The sequence below is a fragment of the Macrobrachium nipponense genome, chromosome 17 (assembly GCF_015104395.2).
Source record: "Macrobrachium nipponense isolate FS-2020 chromosome 17, ASM1510439v2, whole genome shotgun sequence".
NCBI classification, from domain to species: Eukaryota; Metazoa; Arthropoda; class Malacostraca; order Decapoda; family Palaemonidae; genus Macrobrachium; species Macrobrachium nipponense.
Window position 1 is genome coordinate 5,561,933 of NC_087210.1, and position 18,312 is coordinate 5,580,244.

General features: G+C 41.7%; 3 long non-coding RNA genes across 3 annotated transcripts in view; 2 read left to right on the forward strand and 1 right to left on the reverse strand.

Moving 5' to 3' along the window:
• LOC135195997 (uncharacterized) overlaps positions 1 to 660 on the reverse strand; it is a 56,997-nt gene extending 56,337 nt beyond the window's left edge. Inside the window, exon 1 of the long non-coding RNA XR_010310258.1 lies at positions 468 to 660. This is a non-coding gene — a long non-coding RNA (uncharacterized LOC135195997). The remainder of the gene's footprint in view (positions 1 to 467) is intronic.
• Positions 661 to 12,291: 11,631 nt separating this feature from the next.
• Positions 12,292 to 12,784, forward strand: LOC135195998 (uncharacterized). Its single transcript, XR_010310259.1, has 3 exons — positions 12,292 to 12,354; positions 12,486 to 12,578; positions 12,704 to 12,784. It is a non-coding gene; the product is annotated as an uncharacterized LOC135195998 (long non-coding RNA).
• Positions 12,785 to 13,721: 937 nt separating this feature from the next.
• Positions 13,722 to 15,104, forward strand: LOC135195999 (uncharacterized). Its single transcript, XR_010310260.1, has 4 exons — positions 13,722 to 13,982; positions 14,248 to 14,330; positions 14,476 to 14,558; positions 14,749 to 15,104. It is a non-coding gene; the product is annotated as an uncharacterized LOC135195999 (long non-coding RNA).
• The last annotated feature ends 3,208 nt before the right edge of the window (positions 15,105 to 18,312 follow it).

Below are 18,312 nucleotides of genomic sequence, written 5' to 3' on the forward strand. Positions count from 1 at the left end.
TCCATTTACATATTCATCTAGCCATCTCCTGACCTAAGACTGAAATTGCCTACTGAATAACTCAGCACCTGAAACAGCTCTGGATAACTGCAGCACTGAAGTGAATGAATTACTGATAAGTTAAAATAAAAAGTGAAATTTTCATTATCATTATTACAATAATTCAGGATACTACATATGGATTTCATTAAATTTTTTTTTTTTTTGCCTGTGCAAATCTCTAACATTGTAAAGTTTTCAGTTTTATGAAACTACCAAACCTGTGGCCTAAAACTCATAAATATAGGAGGATACTACATTTCCATATGCGTAACAGGTTTATATTAAACAAAATGTCCAAAATTATATAGAAATAATTAGCATGTCGTACTTCACAGTCTGTTTATACAATAATCAAAATGTATATAACTATGTAAAGCAAAAATCAGAATCCAATATGTTATTATAAATGAACTTTCACAACTTACCTCATGTCAGACAATCCTGACCATCTGTCAAGGGTCTGACGTTTGTGATTCACAAGTACCATTTTTAAAACCAAATATATGAACTTTATGTTCTGCAGCTTTTTCCAAGTGCTACCTGTAAACTTGTCTTTCCTGTACTTTCCTTCAATGCTTGTAGATTGCAGTAATGTTGGAAGTAGCAGCAACAAATCTGTAAATGATATTAGAAAGTTAATCACCCTAGAAACCAGTGGAGTCTACTTTAAACTTGCCATAACTTCACTTTAATTAATAACTGCTTTTATAAATTCAAAATCATGTTGTTATTAATTAATGTGGCAATTCCAGCAGCAAGTAAGTCTTCAGTACAGGCATTCCTCACTTATCGGTGGCATTGGTTAATGGCATTTTGGTTCAAGACACTTTACTAACAATACCATTAACCAGATTTTTGAGTACAGTAAACAATTTTCAACATTGGTAAGTGGTACATATATTGAACTGAATTGAACTGAATATAGAATTTAGGCCAAAGGACAAACACTGGGACCTATATGGTCATTCTGCGCTGAAACGGAAATTGACAATAAAAAGTTTGAAAGGTGTAACAGGAGATAAAACCTCACAGTTGCACTATGAATCAATTGTTAGGAGGGGATGGAAAGTAAGATGGAAGAAACATGATATGAAAGGAGGTACAGTAAAAGGAACGAACAGGGTTGCAGCTAGGGGCTGAAGGCATGCTGCAAAGAGGTTAGTGGTCTATTGATGTCGGTAAGCAGTTCATCGACGTAAGTGGTTAAAGGCGCCGTTAAGGAGTTTATTGGTGCTTAAGACATCATGAACACCATTTAAGTATCACCATAATTACATACAGGAGGCCCCCATATTCCCGGACTCTCACATTCGCAGATTTCTCTCTGGAACATATCCCTCCATTATTCATGGGAAATTTGCCTATCCAAAAATTCCTTATAGAAGAAAGAATGATTTAATTACAGTAGCTAAATTATTATATAATCATTTCTACATAAATATGAGCTTTTCCAATTTTAGTATAGTAAATTGTACCAGTCCTTGATACTGGAGTTTTTTGCTTTCTTCTCGTCTCCATAATAAACTTCATATGAAAATCATACTAAAACTGATCATAAAGTTATTGTTACTAAAGATATCTACCAGTGACTATGTATTATTACCCACTTGGACTTAATTTACGTATCACCATCATTAAGTACAGAAGGCCTCTCGTATTCATGGATTTCTCTTTGGAACATATCCCCCCATTATTCGCAGGAAATTCACCTATTCGCGGTATTTTTCTAAGAGACATAAATTCCTGGTTTTTTGATCAATTTCATCATAAAAATGATATTGTTAAACTACAATAAAGTTTTGTACATACTTACCTGGCAGATATATACTTAGCTATAGTCTCCGACGTTCCGACAGAATTTCAAATCTCGCGGCACACGCGACAGGTAGGTCAGGTGGTCTACCTTACCCGCCGCTGGGTGGCGGGCGTATGAACCAATCTATCTCTCCAGCCAGATTTTTTTTTCTTTCACCTGTCTCCTGAGGGGAGGCTGGGTGGGCCATTAGACGTATATATCTGCCAGGTAAGTATGTACAAAACTTTATTGTAGTTTAACAATATCATTTTTGTACATGAACTTCCCTGCCAGATATATACTTAGCTGATTGGCACCCTTGGTGGAGGGTAAGAGACAGCTAAAGTAATAAGGAGAGATAAGAAACAACTGATGTTGTAGGATATAAATAACCTTGGTTCTTACCTGTTCAGGCAGAAGACTTCATTGATATTGTCTCTGAGTCTGCGTTGCCTGGAGAGCTACAGCTAGGACGTGACCTGATGCTGAAAGACTCTCGGATCTACCACTGGGATATGTGATCCCTTTGTGTGGTGGAATCCAAGTCGGATCCTGTTAAAGGGAGTTCGTCCCTATCTTAACAGGTCCTAACCACTACTACTGCAAGGAGCCACACTCATCAGACCACCTAACCAAACTACTAAAGATTAGTATTACGACCTAAAGAGATGCCTTCATGCATCCTCTTTAAGGCAACCAACAACAACAAATACAAGGGGGAAAAAATTTATACTACTAAACAGGATGAGTTCCAGCTCCCTGCCCCAGCACTGAATCCGCAGATACGTACGGGCCCAAGGCGAAGCATTTTTCGTAAGTGATTCTCACCTCACGTAAGTGTTGTTCGCGAACACTGACTGACATCTCCAGAATGTTGTCTCCATCAGATTTCGCACGGACATATTCTTGTTGAAAGCAAGAGAAGTTGCTACGGCTCTTACTTCGTGTGCTTTCACTTTAAGAAGCCTAAGATGTTCTTCTCTGCAGGATCCGTGTGCTTCTTTGATGAGGCTTCTCAAGAAGAAGGACAATGCGTTCTTCGACAATGGACGAGTAGGCTCTTTTACTGAACACCACAGGACCTCTCGGTTGGCTTTCAGTTGCTCTTTTCTTCTAAGGTAGTATTTCACCATTCTCACTGGGCAAAGAGTTCTCTCGGGTTCTTCTCCTACCAAAGAAGATAACCCACGAATCTCGAAGTTCTTGGGCCATGGACTTGATGGGTTCTCATTCTTTGCAAGAAAACCAGGAAGGAAAGAGCAAATGAGAGAGTCCTCCTTAAAACCCACATTACCATCAATCGCCTGAAGCTCACTCACTCTTCTGGCGGAAAGCTAGAGCCATCAAAAACAGAGTCTTCCTGGTAAGGTCTCTGAATGAGGCTGAATTAGGGGGTTCAAACCTAGAGGACCCAAGGAATTGAAGGACTACATCCAAATTCCAGCTAGGTGTCTTAGGAGACTGCATTTTCGTTGTATCAAAAGACCTAATAAGGTCCTGTAGGTCCTTATCTTCCGATAAGTTGAGGCCCCTGTGCCTGAAGACATTCGCCAACATACTACGATAGCCTTTAATCGTCGAAACGACTAAGCCACATTCTTGCCTTAAGAATAAAAAGAAGTCTGCAATTTGATTCACAGAGGTACTGGAAGAGGAAACGTTATTCCTCTTGCACCATCTTCTGAAGACATCCCACTTCGACTGGTAACACTGTAAGGTGGAGGAAGACCTCCTCGATCTACGGATTGCCTTAGCAGCTGCTGACGAAAAGCCTTTCGCTCTGACCAGTTTCTGGACAGTCTGAAGCCAGTCAGACTGAGAGCGGGGAGGTTTTTGTGGTACCTGTCGAAGTGGGGCTGTCTGAGTAGATCGCTCCTTAGAGGAAGCGATCTTGGAAAATCCACTAGCCATTCCAGCACCTCTGTGAACCAATCTTGTGCTGGCCAAAAGGGAGCTATCAAAGTCATCCTCGCGGAATCTGACTCTGCGAACTTTTTTAAAGTCAACCCCAGAATCTTGAAGGGGGGAAACGCGTATACATCGAGTCCTTTCCAATCGAGTAGGAGAGCGTCTATCCCTATTGCTCCTGGATCCGCGATGGGCGAGCAATACAGATCCAGTCTTTTGTTCTTTGAAGTTGCAAACAGGTCTAAGAGAGGCCTGCCCCACAACTTCCAAAGGCTCTGGCAAACATCTAGGTGCAGAGTCCACTCTGTGGGAAGAACCTGATCTTTTCTGCTGAGGAGATCTGCCCTTACATTCCTTTCTCCCTGCACGAATCTGGTGAGAAGTTTTATCCCCCTTTCTTCTGTCCACAGAAGAAGATCTCTTGCTGTTTCGTACAGAGAGAAGGAATGCGTCCCCCCCTGTTTCCTGATGTATGCCAGAGCCGTGGTGTTGTCCGAGTTTATTTGCACAACTGCTCCTGTCACATCTGACTCGAACTCCTTCAGAGCAAGCCACACGGCTATTAGTTCTTTCCTGTTGATGTGCCAGGAAGACTGGTCCCCCACCCAGGTTCCTGACACCTCCTTGGTTCCCAGAGTCGCCCCCCAACCTGTTTCCGACGCATCGGAGAACAACACCAGGCTGGGGTTCTGGGATTGAAGCGGCAGTCCCTGCGAGAACTTGTCGGGATCCGCCCACCATGCTAACTCCTTCTTGATTTGAAGAGAAATTGACAGGGAGAACTTCAAATCCTGAGAAGGACGACTCCAATTCTGATGAAGAAAGAATTGGAGCGGTCTCAGGTGCAACCTTCCTAGGGAAACAAATTGCTCCAGTGAGGAGAGCGTCCCCAGCAGACTCATCCACTCCCTCACTGTGCATACTTCTTTCCCTAAGAAGGTTGTTACTTTTTCGAGTCCCCGGGCTATCCTCTCCTGTGACGGAAAAGCCCGAAAACTCAGAGAGTTCATCTGGATCCCCAGATAAACGCACTCTTGAGCGGGAATCAGACTTGACTTCTGCAGATTGACCAGAAGTCCTAAGGAACAAGTCAAATCCAGGGTTTTCTTCAAGTCCTTCAGACAACGATTCTCTGGAATTGGCCCTTATAAGCCAATCGTCGAGATAGAGCGAAATCCTCACCCCTTCTAGGTGAAGCCATTGTGCCACATTCCTCATGATGGCCGTAAAGACTTGGGGGGCCGTGGAGAGGCCAAAACACAGGGGCCCTGAATTGGAAGATTCTTCCCCCCATCATGAATCTTAGAAACTTCCTCGAGGAAGGATGGATTGGTACGTGGAAGTAAGCGTCCTGTAAGTCCAAGGACACCATCCAGTCCCTGGACGGAGTGCTGCTAACACCGAGGCAGTGGTCTCCATCGTGAACTTCTTCTTTTCGACGAAGAAGTTCAGGGCGCTTACATCCAACACCGGTCTCCATCCCCCTGAGGATTTCGGAACTAGGAACAGGCGGTTGTAAAAGCCTGCCGAAAGATGATCTGCCACTAGTTCGATCGCCTCCTTTTCCAGCATCTGATCTACCGCTAGTCGGAGGCTTGATTCATGATGGGGTCCCTGTATCTGGCCGTCAACTCCCTCGGGGTATTCGTCAAGGGAGGCCTCGAAGTGAGAACGGGATTAGATAGCCCTTGCTCAAAATTGAAACAGGGTCCAGGCATCTGCGTCTTCTGGGCCCAGACTTCTGCAAACTGTAAAAGCCTGGCGCCTACAGTTGTCTGAAGGACTTGAGTCTTACTTGGGAGGTTTGATTGACTTCGTAAAAGTCCTCCCTCTTCTATTTGGTTTCCGACCTCTGAACGAAGAGGATCTAGAGGTAGAAGCCCCTCGAAAGGGTTCCTGAGAGGTCGTCTTAGCTTTCTTCGTCTTAGTCTGGAAGGTAGGGCGCGGCTTCCTTGCAGACTGCGCTAGAAGGTCCTGCGTAGCTTTGGCAGAGAGAGCCTTCGAAATGTCTTGAACCAGGTGTTTAGGAAACAGCTGCGTAGAGAGAGGGGCAAACAGCAAAGACGATCTCTGAGCATGTGATACAGACTTAGTTAAAAATGAGCAAAATACTGATCTTTTCTTCAAGACCCCTGCTCCAAACAGTGAAGCTATTTCGCTGGCCCCATCCCTCACCGATTTATCCATACAGGATAAGACACAATTCAAATCCTCCGGAGAAAACGTGTCCGGTCCTTGAGTTTTCTTGGCTAGGACTCCGAGGGACCAATCGAGAAAGTTGAAAACTTCCAAGACTCTAAAAATGCCTTTTAGAATGTGATCTATTTCATTCATTGCCCACGTAGTTTTGGCCGAATTCAAAGCTGATCTTCTAGTGGCGTCTACTAGTGCCGAAAAATCTGCGTCAGCTGAAGACGGAAGACCCAGTCCCAAGGGTTCTCCTGTCTCATACCAAAATCCTGTCCGTCCTGAAAGCTTCGACGGAGGGAAGGCAAACATAGTTTTCCCCGCTTCTTCTTTAGTACGCATCCATGAACCGAAACTCTTGAGCGCTTTCTTCATAGAAAGAGTCAGTTTCATTCTCACACACGAAGATCCTTTCGTTGCTTTCGCTGTGGAGAACAACGAGTGTGGAGAAGGAGGAGCAGTAGGGCTCAAAGACTCTCCGAACTCCTGAAGGAGAAGCTCTGTGAGCTTCTTGTACGAAGAAACTGCTGCCGATGTATTAGTTTCTTCCTCAGAGGCTTCCTGGTCTTCTTGAAGAGGAGAACGAGGATGAGGAGAACGAGGATGAGGATCCTTATGAGAATCCTTAGATGATTTCCTAGCTGGGGTACAGTGCGATGAAGGAGACAAACGTCTTGAATGAGGAGAAGATTCCAAAGTAGAGAGGCGTACAGGAGAACGACGAGTTGTAAAAGACGGACGCTTATCCGAAAATTCTTGTCTAAACTCGCATTCCTTCCTAAGTGCAGACAAACTCTTAACATCAAAAGAGGAAGGACTCCTTTCTCTAGAAAGACCACGTCTATCCCTAGGGAAACTACGAGAGGGAGAGCGCCTGCTAAGATCCTGGCGCCGATCGTGAGGAGAGCGGCTACTAGGCGCGACCGCCTATCTGTCACAGGGCGCTTAGTGGAATCCTGGCGCCTACCAAGCGGCGAAACGTTGCTAAAAATAGGGCGCCTTTCAGGAGCAGGGCGCTCGAGAGGCTCTTGATGCCTACGAATCGGAGAGCGGCTGCTACGCTCCGAGCGCTTAAACGGAACAGGGCGTTCGGCGAGATCTTGGTCCTTACCGAGGGGGGGGAGAACGCTGTAAGGCTCCGAGCACCTAACAGAAGCAGGGCGCTTGAGGCGTTCTTGACTTCTAGCAAGAGGAGACCGATCAGGAGTAAGGAGTCTCGAGAACGAAGAGCGCCTACTAGGAGAACGAAGCAAACGAGGATCAAGGTGTCTTTCTCCAGGAGAACGGCTACTAAAAGAATGACGCTTACCAGGAGCAGGGCTCCTACTAGACTCTTGATGTCTTACCGGGGAGGAGCGAACTCCATGCGATGAGCGCCTACCAGTCACGTTATCCGACGCCCGACTACAGTAGTCGGAAGGAGAAGTGCGCCTACTTTCAGAAGGGCATTCCCTAGGTTCTCTGAGAAGACGAGGAGAAGAAAGATGAGGCGGAGACGACGAAATAAGTCTTCTATGACCTGAGCGACTCTCTCTTCTTGCACGAACTCTAGAAGAAGGAGAAACAGAAGGGGCTGAGCGTCTACCCGAGGCAGGAATCCGATTTGGGGAAATATCTTCATAGTCCAAGGAGCGCCTATCCGTCGAATGGCGTCTCGATACCTCCGAGCGGGAGTGGTGTTCCTCTCGTGAAATGTTACGATGTGTAGAAGTATCCTCAAAAGAAGGAGATCGCCGATTACAAGGAGAGCGCTCTTCCGACGAAAAGCGCCTCGATCTCTTGATAGGTAGAGACAAATCCTTCCTTCTACGCGATCTCGATGCCAAGGAGTCCGCCAAGGCTGTGATCTGAGCTTGTAGGCCCGCTAGCACTCGAGAAGGAGAGTCCCCAGGATCTTCTTCCGAAGCAAGTTCAGCGCGAGGAGCGGGAGAAGGAGGGCGATCACCGGATCTCCTAGGCTTCTTTGCTTGCAAGGAAGCTACATCAGAAAAGTCTTCTGGGCTGGACGCTAACGTACTGAAGGGAGCCTCCGCAGCCCTCTTCAACGGGCGTGACGCCTCCTTAGAGCTCCAACCACGCTTCGGCGAAGGAGAAGAGGATGACGAAAAACACTGACGAAGAATATTCTTCTTCTTACGATCCAAGGCAGCCTGGGAGCGAACTTCAGGATCTGCCGAGGGGACGCCTGACCGGTGGGGCTCTCCCTAGCCCTCCTGCGGCTTTCGACTTTCCTCCTCCACTGGAACTGGGAGTCTGGAAGAGGTCTAGGCCTGGAGGCACTAAGGAGCCGGTCAGACGCACCCTCCACATCACTGGGTACACTGCACTTATCATCACTGACACTCTTACCTTGATCAGTACGAAGATTCTTGTCTTCCTTAGAACACAAGGAAGCTTTTGAGGCCGCCGCCCCCGAAGACGAATCTACGGCTTCGGTGCGGGGAGCAGAGCTGAGACCTGAGGAAGGTTCTAAAACTACATTAATGTTAGTTTCATTCTCACTCATTCTCGACCTGCTCGAACTCCTTGAAGAAGCTTTACGTACCCTATCCCTTTCAAGTTTCCTAATATAAGAAGAAAGAGCCTTATATTCAACTTCGTTCAAAACCTCACACTCTTGACACGGATTACTAAACGAACATTCATTCCCCCTACATTTAACACAGAAAGTGTGAGGGTCAACCGCAGCTTTCGGTAACCTCACCTTACATCCATCGGTCAAACATACTCTAAACAAAACCGGAGTTTTGGAAACAGAATCAATATCAGACATTCTACAGGAAAATCCAGCGCAAAGTCAATAAACGGTCCACCAATCAGCGTATGCCAAGCCAACATAGAGCGGAATACGTCACCAAAATGTCCAAATCAATCTCCAGGCAAGCGAGAGAAAATGAAGAATATATCGGAATGAAACGACAACAGTTGTTATCGCTTCAGCGACAGAAAAAAATCTGGCTGGAGAGATAGATTGGTTCATACGCCCGCCACCCAGCGGCGGGTAAGGTAGACCACCTGACCTACCTGTCGCGTGTGCCGCGAGATTTGAAATTCTGTCGGAACGTCGGAGACTATAGCTAAGTATATATCTGGCAGGGAAGTTCATGTACAAAATGCACTTTTTGTGATAAAAACTATTAAAGAAACTAGGTATGTGATTTTAAGTGGGTTTTACTCAAGTTTTAACTAACATAATAGGCAATTTTAAGCATTTTTATAAGGGTTCCAACTATTCGTGGGGGTGGGGGGGGTGGGAGGGTCTGGTATACATACCCTACAAATATGGGGGGGCCCATTGTATTGTAATGATTCGGTTGTCGACAACTTTCGGTCATCAGCGCCCAGCCAAGAAAGGATCTCCTGCTGTTACCAGGGCACCCCCTGCCTAGTCTATAAATTTAAATTAGTACCTTATTCCCATATCAAGTTTTCATATATAGAGATATATATAAATAACATAGAGTAATATATATATATATATATATAATATATAAGGCTGGTCCCCGGGTTACGACGGTTCCGGCTTACGACGTTCCGAGGTTACGACGCTTTTTCTTAAATATTCAATGGAAATTCCGTCCTGGGTTACGACGCTTGTTCCGAGGTTACGACGCTGACGCTTCCGACGCTCCGAGTTAACGACGCTTTTAAAAAACGCATGCTATGATAAAAATCCTTTATAGTTTAGCACAGTACATAATAAAAATATGTTTTTGGTTACATTACAACAAAAATTTTGAGGTTATGATGATTTTGACACTTTTTTTTTTCGTATTTTTTTAATTTTTTTACTGACGCCGCATATGCGGAACTAGTTTGCGGAGGGCGAATGAATACACTAGCTTGGGATGCACAGTTTAAAACAGTCCAAAAGCGCAAATATAATGAAAAAATCATTGCTTGTTTCCAGTACATAATTAAAAAAACTAAGTTCTGGTTAGATTACAACACAAATTCCAAGGTTACGACGTTTTGTTATGCTTTTTAACGATACCTCATATGCAGAACTAGTTTTGAGCGGAGGTGCATAAATTAATTAACGCTATTAAACTGTATGGTAAATTGACCGAACAACGACCTCGGACGGTCGAGGACGCCAAGCGTAACAATACGAAAGGACGCCACTTCAATCGCGTGCCTGCCTGCATTCCACTAGGGTTGTGTGCTGAGACGTTGCTGAAATTCCTTGCCATTTTCGCTAATTTACAATGGCTCCTAAACGCCAAAGTACTTCCTCCGATGATAGTTCATCCAAGAAGAGGAAGGTCATCACGACTGGAGGTCAAATATGACGTGATAAAGCGTTCGGAGAAGGGAGAAACTAACACCGAAATAGGCCGTTCTTTAGGCTTGAGCAGGACCACGGTGGTAACCATTGTGAAGGATAAGGAACGTATTCTGAAGCACGTTAAGGATGCTGCACCGATGAAGTCAACGGTGATAAACGAGAAGCAACGTAGCCAGAGGCATTGTTGAAATGGAGAAATTGCTCATGATCTGGCTGGAGGACCAGAACCAGCGACGTGTTCCGGTTGAGCTTAAGTGTGATCCAGGAGAAGGCTAGAGCGCTGCATGAGGCAGTAGTGAAAAAGTTTGGCGAAGGCAGTGCTGGTGGTGAATTTTCCGCGAGTAGAGGTTGGTTTAACCGTTTTAAGGCTCGTGCAAATTTGCATAATGTGAAGCTGCAAGGTGAAGCTGCTAGTGCTGATAGCGAAGCAGCAGAAAGTTTTCCAGGTGGTTTGGCTGAGATAATTAAGGATGGTGGTTACACGGCTGACCAAGTCTTTAATGTGGATGAGACTGGATTATTTTGGAAAAGAATGCCAAATCGAACGTACCTTTCCAAGGAGGAGAAGTCAGCACCTGGCCATAAAGCTGGAAAGGAGCGACTGACTTTGCTGTTTTTGGGGCCAATGCAAGTGGTGATTTTGAAACTGAAGCCCTTGCTGGTGTATTTGGCCGAGAATCCCAGGGCTTTCAAGGGCATTTTCAAGAGTCAACTCCCTGTGATTTGGAAATCTAACAAGAAGGCGTGGGTTACCTAATGGTCTTCGAAGATTGGTTCAATGACCATTTCGTGCCAGCAGTGGAGCGGTATTTGACTTCGAAGGGTCTGCCTTTTAAGGCCCTCTTAGTCTGGACAATGCCCCAGGTCACCCTTCAAATTTGAGCGACATCATCCTAATGTGAAGGTGGTGTACCTCCCACCCAATACCACATCGCTGATACAGCCAATGGACCAGGGAGTAATAGCAAATTTCAAGGCTTACTACCTTAGAAGGACCATACGTTTTGCTTTGAGGGCCATAGAAGCTAACAAGGAGTTGACACTGAAGCAATTCTGGAAGGGCTACAACATTGCAGATGCAGTGAAGACATTGCAAGTGCTTGGGACGAGGTGAAGACGACCACTTTAAATGGGGCCTGGAGGAAACTGTGTCCACAGTTTGTGCACAGTTTTGAAGGCTTTGACCAGGCAGAAGACGTCGAGACTGTGACGAGGAAGATCGTAGGGCTAAGCAAGAGGCTGCAACTAGATCTTGAACCTGATGATGTAACAGAGCTGCTGGCTTCCCATGGAGAGGAATTGTCTGCAGAGGACTTACTAGAACTTGAACAACAAATGATTGAGGAAGAGGAGGCGGCACCAGAGCCAAAACCCAGGTCATTAACTGTGAAAGGCTTGTCAGAGGGTTTTACTCATCTGGAGAGAGCCTTGGCTTCTTTTGAGGCAGAAGACCCTAACGTTTCTAGGTTTGACAAAATCAGAGAGGAATCATGGATTTGGTGACTTTCTACAAGGAGACCCTGAAGGAGAAGCAGACGAAGAGAAGTGTGCAGTCCAGGCTTGACACTTCTTTCACAAGTCTCCAGTACCACCACCTCCCACTCCTAGTCCTGGTAAGGAATTCTGAACTGTTTTACTAATTTATGTGTTTACATAGTGTACATATTAAAATGTGTTAATTTTTTAATGTAACAACTAAATGTAAGAGTAAATTGTAACTTCATTAATTTTCATCATTTGTAATTTTATTGCAGAAGTGGTGACAGTTCCAGATCCCCCTGTACTACCTGTGACAGTTCCAGATCTCCCTGTACTACCTGTGACAGTTCCAGATCTCCCTGTACTACTGTGACAGTTCCAGATCCCCCTGTACCTGGACCCTCTGTATCAGCCCGCCCACCTGCACGTGGTACAATCAGGTAAGCAATTTCATTTTTCTCATTTCATGTTGGAAATTGTTTACACCCTACATACATACGTACACTAACTTACATAGTGGTACAATGTGTTTGATGTTGCATAACCTTATTATTTTTTTTTTTTTTTTCCATTTCAGAAGACCCCCTTTTAAGTGACAGTGACCCAGATGACCCTGAGCCTTTCCATGGTTTTGATGCCTCGCCCTATACATCAGGTAAGGAAATCCTTAACAAATTTGTGATAAAATGTTTTATAAATTGCTAATAGAAATTTTATTAAAAGTGTACATATGCTACAATTACATCCACCTTATAATATATTTATGTACCCTATCATTCTTTCCAGATGTAGATGTTCCCTCATCAGTTGATACGAGTATCACCTCTCCAGAGCCCAAATCAGTTGATACGAGTAGTATCACCTCTCCCATTCCTTCAGGTAAAAGAATTCTTCATTTTTTATATTGAACATACATATTACACACTACATATGTCAAACAGTAATAACATGTGCAGTAGTTACAGTAGTAGTAACTATCATTTATATATTTTTTATCATTCCAGACTCCCAAGCACCTGCCCATCCCACTCCATAGCCCAGCCACCCACTCTCATGTACCATATGGCCATCCCAGTAAGCAAGCCAAACCCACTAGAATTTGGTAAGGACATTTTTTTTTATTAATGTTTTAATATTACATATGTAATAACCATGTTATGTATGTAACATACATACTAATCATATGTATTAACATTATCATTCCAGACTGGCATGCACCTGTGACTTACATAAACCAGACCTCTACATAGCCTACATGTCTTCATTTTGCTGAAGGTAAGGAATTCTCAGTTGTGTTTAATGTTTGCATACGTACAATAAATTTTGTACACCTAAGTGGTTACATACTGTCCTTTAATATTAATTCTTCATTCCAGACTGCCCATCATCCTAGCCTGTTATCTGTGATAAAGCACACTGAAGTTAGGTTTGGAATGCATCCTTATCATGAATGCTCTACACCTCCACCTCCATCTCCCACAACCTAGGTAACAGCTTTGAGACTCACTAAAAGTTGGTAAGTTATGTAAGGAATTTCTAAATTAAGTTTTATACTACATGTTATATGTGATATTAAACCACTGTATGGTGCATATTACTGTATGTAACTTACTATGCATAGAGTACTTACTGACAAAATTATTTTTTGTACATTCCAGAACCCCCTGAATGATGTAGGCTATGGGGCCACATAAGACTTTGTCCATCCAGGGTTACATTGAATGCCAAATATAAACTAAAGGTAAGGAATTAATTAACATACATTAACTCTTTAGTACTCTTGATATATCTACAGTAATTAACATATGCATTCACAACTTTCTGTAGTGTATATTTTGTACACTAATTTTGTTACTTTTTCCTTCCTTCCAGAACCAACATTTTTCACACAACTCCAGGTTGTTACTACAAGTGTCATCAAGGGATAACTACTACAAGTAGAAGCACCATTTTTGGATGGAAAAAAACCCTTCAGGAAAGTATACGTATACATGTAACATGTAGTGTAACTAAGTATGAACAGTAAGGTTTTTACATACAGTAGTACATATTACATACGTACATAACTTTTTTTACAGGAATTTCCAACCAAGTTTGATTATGTACATATGTACATGTTATAAACCACTGTACGTATGGTTACTGTATGTAACTTACTAAACATACATAACATGACTTAACTTTGATACTTTTTTGGTACATTCCAGAAAACCAGGACCCCCTCCATGATGCAGGCTATGGGGCCACATAAAACTTTGTCCAGGGTTACTACATAACATAAAGGTAAGGAATTATACATAGTAGTAATTAACATACATTAAGTAAGTTTTATACTAAAAAAAAAGTGACCAAGATCTCTCACATGGGATAAGTGATCAAGGTCCCTCATGGAATTGGTACTGTACACTCCCTGCTGAACAGGGGTGTAGACCAATCATTTACAATAATGCATACCAGTTGATATTAAACCACTGTATGGTGCATATTACTGTATGTAACTTACTATGCATAGAGTACTTACTGACAAAATTATTTTTGTACATTCCAGAACCCCCTGAATGATGTAGGCTATGGGGCCACATAAGACTTTGTCCATCCAGGGTTACGATGAATGCAAAATTTAAACTAAAGGTAAGGAATTAATTAACATACATTAACTAAGTTTTATACATGTTATATATGTGATATTAAACCACTGTATGGTGCATATTACTGTATGTAACTTACTATGCATAGAGTACTTACTGACATACTAATTATTTTTTGTACATTCCAGAACCCCCTGAATGATGTAGGCTATGGGGCCACATAAGACTTTGTCCATCCAGGGTTACGATGAATGCAAAATTTAAACTAAAGGTAAGGAATTAATTAACATACATTAACTTTTTTACTCTTGATATAACTCAAAGTAAGGAATTATAAACTAAAAGTAAGGAATTAATTAACATACATTAACTCTTTTACTCTTGATATCTATAATTTACATATTGCATTCAGGACTTTGTGTAGTATTTTGTACTAATTGTGTTATACTTTTACCTTCCAGAGCTACCAGACTGGGATTTTAGTGTACTCCAGGATCTAACAAATACATACGTACTACTACGAAGTGTGCAGTGCATAATATATAGTGTTTAGTGTATAATCTAACCTAAGGATTAAGTGTAGTACATTGTGCTTTTTAGTGTCACAAGAGTTTAATAAAGAATTATACCTTCAAGAACCATCCTTTGCCATTGGAATAACCACACTACACATCATGCAATCTACTTGCATGTCACACAGGTAAGGTCTCTAACTTTTTCTTAGTTTAAGGCATATTTCCAAGTGTCGTTCCGGCTTACGACGATTTTCGGCTTACGACGCGCCTCAAGAACGGAACCCCCGTCGTAACCCGGGGACTGCCTGTATATAAAACCTTCAGTAATACCCTTATAGAAGGAAGAATTATTTAATTACAGTAACTGAATTATTATATAATAATTTCTACATACAAATGAGCTTTTTCCACTTTAGCAAGGTAAACAGTACCAGTCCTTGATACGAGTTTTTCTCTTTGTCCTCAAGTCTCCACAATAAACTTAATATGAAAATCATACTAAAACCTATCATAAAGTTATGGTTAAGATATTTACCAGTGACTACGTATTATTACCACTTGGACTTGATTTATGTTCTTTATACTTATGTTTTGATGGTTAGCCTATGTGAATGGAGGACCTGACTGGATTTTGTCTGTCTGAGGGTACTGGTGGTAAGGAAAGCATATTTGTAACATTATTTTGTTATCTTTATCAGGATATGTGGGCCCATGAATGATGCTTAAATCTCATTTGTTCTATAACCCAGCTTTGGTTTAGTCCTAGTTCCTTTGATGTCAATTTTTGTAGCTTGTTCCCTGGATCATTATTTCTCTTTCTTTCAAACACTTCACATATTCTGAAGCCCTTATATCCTAAAATTAAGGGATACCACAATAAGAAGCTGGGGGTTTTTGTATGAGGGTAGGCTATATGCAAAAAGAGAGAAAAACAAGGATGTATTCTAACACCCTATGATAACTTATTTCTGAAAGTTCTCACATACTACTTGTATTCTGGAGCAGCAAATATGCTTTATGTAGGTTTTGATGTGTTTTGCCCATGTACAACATTCATTCTGGTAGCATACAGTATTAGTAAGATTGGCCTAGTTTTGGATACTGGACCTTTTTGTTTATCCTATTGTATATACTAAACTAAGGGGAACCATGTTGGGACAGCAGGATTTATGGGGTGGGGAAAATACAAGAGTGAAACACTAATGTATTTAACAGGCCCATGGCACATTCTAACTATGATGAAAATAAGTTCATTGAATGTTTTTTGAGTGGCATCACACACCAAGTCAATCAGGACCTAGTAACCTGGGTTAAGTTGGGTAGGGGGTTCATATCCCAGCCAGGTATGGACCTGACTCTCTAGGTGACTCTTGAATGCGATTACTATGGTTTAAAGTACAAAATCCCCAAGTAGGCTACTTCAAACCAATCAAGTCTCTTCAGTCTCACATGAATTAACACTGATCCTCTGTCATGGTTTTAAGCACCAACTGGGTAGCATAACCTAAGACTGGACTTGGGTATTTCATGCAAAGCCTGTCAATGTCTAGGCTACGCCCATACTAATTTACATTTAGGTACCATAGATAAAAGCAACGTGGTTCAAGTGTAATGTGGGGCGAATCAAGACCAAAATGTGTCTAATTACAATCAAATAAACACTGTGGAGTTTCAGTTGTGATGGCAGTAAGGATAAAACCACAGAATACATGGTAAAAATGAATTCACTTCAAACCATGACCCCGGGATTAAAAATTCTCAGACTTTCACTAATATAGGCAACAAAATGTTGTCTCATTGTGCTGATTACAACTGCAATCTTGAGTAAGATCAATAAACGTTACATAGGTATACACGCTAACACGTTCAAATGAGTGCTGGGAAGGCTGGGAATTCCGTGGTTAGACCGGCCAGCTTGACGATAGCCGCTATATTTAATTTTCAAAACTGCCTTGCAAACATACTATATTTTACGAAGAGCGTCACATGCTTGTTTTAGTTCGTAGGTATGGGGCTTTCATTACATCACATTATGTTGACAAAACTTCAATCTTTCGAATGGTATGCTTAAAGTTGTAATTGTATTCTTGTTTCACCAATTAAATATCGAGTGAATAAGACCCGGCCAGCGTTATGAAGATGGATCGTCCGTGATTGTTTACCCTACTAGGCTAGTAGGCAGCTGGTCATAGGTAACATATATTTTCCATTGATTAAAATACCTCAAAGGTGGTAGCCTAAGTCCGTATACCATTTTAAAATACTTATTAACGAATTTCTAATGTACCTGGAAGAAACTTACACTCATTACAATTATAAGAAAGACAAATTCGCAACGCGTCAACATAGGTAGCCTAGCCTAGCTAACTTAGGTAGCTAGTAGGCTAGGTACCTAGATTTCGGGAAAAAACTTATTTGTCACTGTAGCATGCCTCATACCTGTGTTCAATATCATCCACACTATAAAAATTAATATTTGCGACTTAAATTCGTTAGTTATCTATACTATTTAACGATTATCCTGGTATTTCCAGGGTTGGTGAGTTGTCTCTTAAAAGCCCGCCTATGCGGGGTACAATTTCTGTCGCCACTTAGTGTCACCACTCGCCAATTCAAACGCACTAAAAAGTAACTGGCAGCTTTAGTTTACAAGTACAACTTCGACACAAACTTCAGTTTTACATAATATATACAAGAATAACCTACATTAATAACACCACGTTATCCGTGATCCTTTATTCTATTCACTGTTATCACAAAAATTGCTAAAATAAATCTAATACATAACATGACACGGCAATAGTCGTTATTCAAGCTTTCCTCAATTTCATAACTATTGTCTTTCCTTTTAAAAATTGTGTATATAAATATTATTATAAATTTATGACGCAATTAAAGATGTTAAAAATTAAAAATTATTTGTCATTACTATTCGAAAATTATTATTTAATTTAAAAAAGGAGGAATCTTCGTGATATTCTGCTATAGGTGTATGGTAAGTGAAGTAGCTACCTGAATGTTAAAGGTAACTGAAGGTTAAGAGAAATACAAACTGAAACACATTAAAGTTCTTGAGTATGCAATGGGGGGACATCAAATTGGTTTGAATCAATTATTCGTAAAAGCTAAGCATACAAAAATTTTGATTTTACATAAAGGGATGAAGTTTGTGGCGTTTTTTTCATGTCGTTTCGTAAAACCCGAAGTAGACCTCATTCAAATTGGGGAACGAAACTAAAAGGTAAACATCGAAACATTACTGAAGATGGAGTAATCTTTCATTGACTTGTGATTAATAGATCTGAAAATGTGTTTCATTTAAGTTTATAAACTTTCGTGATTCAGTTATATAAGTTTATAGACATGTATTTGAGACGAAGTTAGATCATTCAGGAGCTATACGTAAATAAATAAAAACAGTACCTTACAATATCTTGGAAGCTTAGAAGAAGTGTCCTAGGTGTGGAGGGGTTTTAAATCTTTTCTAATTTGATGGTTTTATTTGTAAGA